The following is a 6574-nucleotide window of genomic DNA, read 5'->3' as shown; positions in this document are numbered from 1 at the left end:
ATTAAGAGCCTTCATTTTCTCAATTTCTTTTCTAAGGCCAACAATTTCACATTCTAACTTCTGAAGAAATTTTTCTTTTTCATCAAGTTGGATTTGCAGAGTATCAATGATCATATCTTTTTCTTCTAAACATGTTTTGAGTCTAGAAATATCTTCATAAAAACCATGTACATCTATAGCATCCATGTAATCATCATTTTCAAAAGCCATTAAAAGTTTATAATCATTACCTCGTTCATCTTCGTCACTATTTGATAGGCCATCACTGTCTTCATGAGTGTAGTAACTTTTCTTAGTTGCATTCTGTTTCTTGTTCCATCTAACAAATTCCTTCCCTTTGTCAATCTTATCCTTATGAGGACACTTGGCAGCATAATGACCGACTCTTCCACAAGCAAAGCATTTGAAAGGTAACTTACCTCGGAATCTTCCAGCACCCTGCTGAAGATTCTTGAAAAAATTTGATTCTTCTTCTTCTTCTGACACGTGTCCTGACTCATAGTAGTCTTCTTTGCCTGAAGCCTTGAAAGCAGCTTCTCTCTTGTCCGATGGTCCTCCTTTCCTCATTTCATAAGCAGTTAGAATCCCGTGCAGCTGTGACATGGTAAGGTTTCGTAGATTCTCCTTTTCTTCTATTGCAGAAACTTTAGATTCAAACCTAGGGGACAAATATCTTAGAACTTTTTCAACCACAACAGCCTCTTTTATTTCTTCACCCAAGTTTTTCATACAATTAACAATCTCATCTACACGAAGGAAATAGTTATCCACACTTTCATCATTGTGCATTCTGAGATTTTCATACTGAATTCTGAGGGTTTGAAGTTTTGCTCGTTTTACCTGTTCATCTCCTTCATAGCTCAGAACAATCTTGTCCCATATTTCCTTTGCGGATTTATACTGCATAACCTTGACGAATTCTGATTGAGATAGACATCCTAATAGGGTATTGACTGCCTTTGCATTTGTTTCATATTTCTTCTTCTCAGCCGGATCTGTAGGAGTTGCTGATGGAAAAGTGTACCCTGTATCGATGATATCCCAGACTTCTGTACTAAGAGATTGAAGATAGGCAGTAACTCTTACCTTCCAATATATGAAGTTTGTCCCATCAAAAATCGGTGGCTTGATAGATGCTTCTCTCTCGTAGTTGCTCATGATGATGGATCTTCCTCCAAGCGATCAAGCTTCTTCAGAAGGACCTGATCTGATACCAATTGTTGGAAATAATACTGAGAGGGGGGGTGAATCAGTATTATCAAGCCAAATATTCCCTTTTAAAAATCAGAGGATATACGCTACTTCAGTTAGTAAAACCCGCGTATATACGCAACTATGTAGAAGGAAACACGCGTATACAATGCAAACTTATGATTTACTTTATCTTTCAGATGTTGATTATTAATCTGTGTATCTGAGTGAAATAAACAGTAACCAGACCAGTAAAACAGAATAGAAGACAGTCACACACAAGAACACAAGATATAAGGTGGAAACCCAATGTGGGTGAAAACCACCTGCTGTAATTCATCACTATCTTTCTTTAATTAGAAACTTCCTTTTACAATGTACTGGTGCAGTCCTTTACTAGTACGCAGGCTACAACCTGCAGAGAGCTACAACCCTCTCTCGTTTTCTAGCTTCTCCTGGAAGGGAGCTACAACCCCCTTAGCTCTTGTACTAGCCAAGATACTAGTACGTAGGTGCTGGCCTACTGAAGGCTACAACCTTCTCTTTCTTCCAGGGACCACGTTTCATAAATTTTTAGACTGGATCCATGAACATCAATCAATCATCAAGATTTCTGCTTCAACCAATCTCCTTTCCACCGAACAAAACTGATTCACAATAAACACTTCTCTGACAGTTGTACCCAGAACACAGCAACAGTAACCATATACCAAATTCTGAACCCAGAACACTGCAGCAACAAACAGAGGCAGCTAGATCACAATAAAATATGTATACGCTACTTAAACAACCTAAAACCTGCGTGCATATGCTCCTGTGTGTGGAGCAACCAGCGTATACACAGTTTTCCTTTACTGAACCTGCGTGTATACGCGCCTTCGCTTCACTGAACCTGCATACAGATCTATAAAGGAGAATTTACTCTTTCAAACAGTCAAATGCTAAATAGCCCAGATTATCAGAGTTATAGATCAAGTGTGCGCCTCACAGAACAGATCAAAATCATACAAAGATACTATCATTCAAGCTTTAAAGATTATGACCCATCAATAGATCTTATCCTTCTTTATGCGCTTAGGTTCCTCCTTCATTCAGATCCAGATCTGCACCATAACCCCAATCACAAAAGTTTCAGATCTAGCACATGTTAGATATTCAATTGATTCCCAAAGATGCTTTGCCAAATGATCTCCTTCCTCTTTTATAGTCTTAGGCCTTGCTCAATACCACAGTCCAAAACCATAATAACACAATACCACGGGCCCAATACTTGGGATCAACACTTCTGATGAGATACCATGGTCCAAAACCATAGGTTCAAGTACCAAGGACTAACTACCATGGACCAAAGGTAATTTTTCCAACATATACGCGCTTTTATTTGCGTGAAAGTGCGTGTATATGCATACGCGCCTTTGTAACGTCTAACCCGCGTGTATACGCATTTTCGTCTAGATGAACCTGCGTATATGTCTTTTCCTTCATTTTGAAAGCCTGAACTGAGATTCGTTATCAAAGAGAGTTGCTATCAAGGACAACACCTATGCCATAGCTCCAAACCTGTGCCATAATGCCAACAAGAACATATTGGTTTATCAATATCCAAATTCAGGTAGTGCGGTGAAACAACCAACCTTGGAATTACTTGAGCCATCAATTACACCTGTAAGACCATCACAAGAGAAGTTTGAAGAAAATCTGTTACAGCAAGGGTTAGAAGGATTAGCCATGGGGGACAACAATGAAAACAATGCTAAAAAAAATGCTATTATTACCACCTTTGAGTTCCCAATCGGGGATATGAGAGGAAAAGCTCCTATGAAAAATATTCCTCTATCATCCTTACCATCCCTCCAAGGGATGACTGTGGAAAACCCAAACACCTTCTTATTTGAATTTGATGTCTTATGCAGGAGTTATGACTATATCTCATATGCTCAGAAACTGAAATTATTTCCTGCTACTTTGAAAGGGGCAGGCTTGAGATGGTTCATGGGATTGGGCTCCGCTTCTATTCGAACATGGAGCGATATGAAGGAGATATTCTTATCAAAGAACCAAGGCTATTTCAAAACCAGGGACTTAAGGGAGGAAATATTCAGAATGACACAAAAGGAGGATGACAGTCTGGAAGACTATGTAGAGCGGTTCCACTATAATCTGCAGAGGTCTAAACACAACGATTTAGACCATGAGATCTTGAATACCATATTTATCATAGGAATGAGAGACGACTGCCTTGACACCCTGAACATACTAGGGAAAGGGATATATCACAAGAACCATTCACTAAAATCGTAAAGCTTTGTCTAATATGCTCTAGAGGACCATGTAAGGGGAGAAGCACAATTCAATACGCCTCTGCCCGAATACAAAAATCTACAGGAGGAGTAACCAAAGCGAAGATCGGGAATTTGTTAGAAAATTTCAAGACCGATATCCTCAATACTCTATCTGCCCAGATAACGACAGCGCAGATCAAGAAGGCAGAAGCAGAAGTTGATACACCTCTGGTTGTGTTCTGTCTAAATTGTCGAACGAAACATCCCTTTAGGGAATGCGAATTGAACGGCATCAGCTTGTGAAATATTTATGAGTTGGAACATTCAACAGGTCAATGTTCGGAGCACTAGACTAAAGGCAGTACTTAGAGAGTCAATTGAGGAGGTGTGGTCCTCTTATTTCATCGCACCAAGGAGGCCATGGCAGCCACAACCTCCAGGTATGTGTCAAGATTTTTCCTCTTTCAATTTGTGGAACAATGCATATAATACTCAACAATATCCATGGAAATATCCTGCTCCTTTTGTAGCATAGTTTCCTTCACCCTGGAACCAGTGGTCTTCATCTCCCTCTATCCAATATCCTCCATCTCAACCATACCCTTGGAACCAGAACTGGAGAGAAAATTCCCAAAATATAGCTTTACCTGGATTACCAATGCAGCAACAGCTACAATTACCTCCTTTCCAAACTCCTACTCCTACACCGCCTGTGTGACCCCAACTACCTGTGCAACCTAACCCAAACACGAACAATAAAGTAGCTCAGGGCATAGAGGCTCCGACTACCTTCCAGACCTACCTTATTACCCCCGTCGAGCTTAATGAAATTCAATTGCGATCGGGTAAGGTAATTAAACCAAATCACTCCCCTATCATTACTGAGGAGGAATGTGAACCTTCCAGTGGAGATATCGTGGGCTCTAAGGTGACTGTTGCACCTATAACAACCGATACCGAGAAAACTGTTACGTCTGTAACAACCAAACCGTGAAGGATTGTTACTCTAATAAAAACCAACTCAGGAAAGACTGATACACCTGTAACAGTTGACTCGACTGCTATTACTTAGAATCCTCTGTATCCTCAGAGATTGACTGAGCTTAGAATGACCTCACAGCCAGAATCTAATTTTCTTAGGGAGTTGCAAAATTTTCATGTACGAATTTCTCTGCTGCAAGCCCTTAAATAAGTACATATTTATGCTAAAACAGTACGAGACTTGTGCATCAAGAAACCTGGGAGGAAGCCTAAAGGTTGTGCTACCATACATGTGATGGGGAAATTATCCGAATTAATGTCTGCTCAACCTCTTCTAAATAAGTATAATGATCCAAGAAACCCTACAATTATTGTCTACATTAATGATCAGCCCATAACTAACACATTGATCGATCTTGGGGTTGCCATTAATGTGATGACAAAGGACCTCTTTACCACCCTAGGACTACATGGGCTTAGACATACTCCTACTATACTTGAATTAGCAGATAGATCCTATGTTAAATTCGAGGAGGTGTTAGACGACATAGTAATTACAATAGCTTCCTGGAGGTATCCGGCTGAATTTCTTATCTTACAACCCAAATCTAACATGGGGGGGCATCCTTTGATCTTAGGGAGACCTTGGCTAGCCACTGTAGATGCATTTATAGGCTGCAGATCTGGATCTATGGTGATCTCGGATGGAAAGGCTACAAAGAATCTTAATCTTTACCCCCCAAAACCAAATGTGGATTTATATAACCCTTGGTGGGATGAGTTTGAGCCTGAATCATATCTTTCCCTACCACTCCTCACTCTAGGGAAAGCCCAGTACTTCAAGGATGAGACAAAAGATGACATCATTAATGGTTTCATTAGTAACTCGCTCTTTATCGCTTCCATTAAAGATTTGAAATAGGAAGAGGACGTAGAAGATATAGATTTTGAACAAATGAGAACCACTCTGAATACTAACAGCAGTCCAATTGAAATAGAACCAAGAAAGTTTATGAACATTAACCCCAACCTGACTGCTGAGCAAAGCCAATTATTGTTATAGCTGTTACAAAAATACAAAAAGGCATTTGCATGGGACTATACGGATATGAAAGGGATCCACCCTAACCTGTGCACTCACCGTATTTATTTGAAGGATGGTTGCAAACCAGTCAGACAACCGCAGCATCGCATGAACCCTGCACTGAAGGAGGTGGTGAAGGAAGAATTACAAAAACTCTTAGGTGCTAATTTTATTTATCCGATATCTGATAGTCAGTGGGTGTCTCCGCTTGTCATTTTTCCTAAGAAGAATGGCAAGTGGAGAGTTTTTGTTGGTTACAGAGAACTCAATAAGGAAAATCAAAAGGACCATTTTCCTTTACCATTTATAGATCAGGTCCTTGACACCCTTTTTGGAAAAAAAAATATTTTCATTTCTAGACGGGTTTAGTGGCTACAACCAGATACAGATTTCCCTGGAGGATCAAGATAAAACGACCTTTACTTGCCCTTGGGGAACTTTTGCATACAGAGTACTCCCTTTTGGACTCTGCAATGCGCCAGCAACCTTTCAGAGGGAAATACTGGGAATTTTTTCTGATTTGTTGAATGACTGCCTTGAAATCTTCATGGACGATTTTACACCTTATGGAGATGCTTTTGAAACAGCATTAGCTAATCTGGAAAAAGTGTTGGAACGTTGTGTACAGACTAATGTTGCTTTGAGCACTGAAAAATGTCACATGATGATGACTGAAGGGATCGTGCTAGGACACTACATTTTTGCTGACGGGATCAAGGTAGACCCTGCAAAAATAGAGGTAATTCTGAAAATTCCAACCCCCAAGATGCAAAAAGAGGTACGTAGTTTCTTGGGGCATGTAGGGTATTACAGGAGATTTATAGAAAAAAATTCAATATTTGCATCACCATTATTTTCTTTGCTCATGAAGGATGTTGACTTTTTGTGGACTGGAAAGTGTGATCAAGACTTTTTGAAGCTAAAATGATGTGTATTAGCAACTCCGATTTTACGAGGACCTAATTGGGAACTGTCATTTCACATAGATACATATGCATCTGATATTGTTGTAGGTGTTGTTTTGGGCCAACTGGAG

This window comes from Pinus tabuliformis, chromosome 9 (assembly GCF_031772625.1).
Source record: "Pinus tabuliformis cultivar Carrire ecotype Pingquan chromosome 9, CPIR1, whole genome shotgun sequence".
Taxonomy (NCBI): domain Eukaryota; kingdom Viridiplantae; phylum Streptophyta; class Pinopsida; order Pinales; family Pinaceae; genus Pinus; species Pinus tabuliformis.
The sequence above is the reverse complement of the archived record's forward strand: the minus strand, read 5'-3'. Positions refer to the sequence as shown.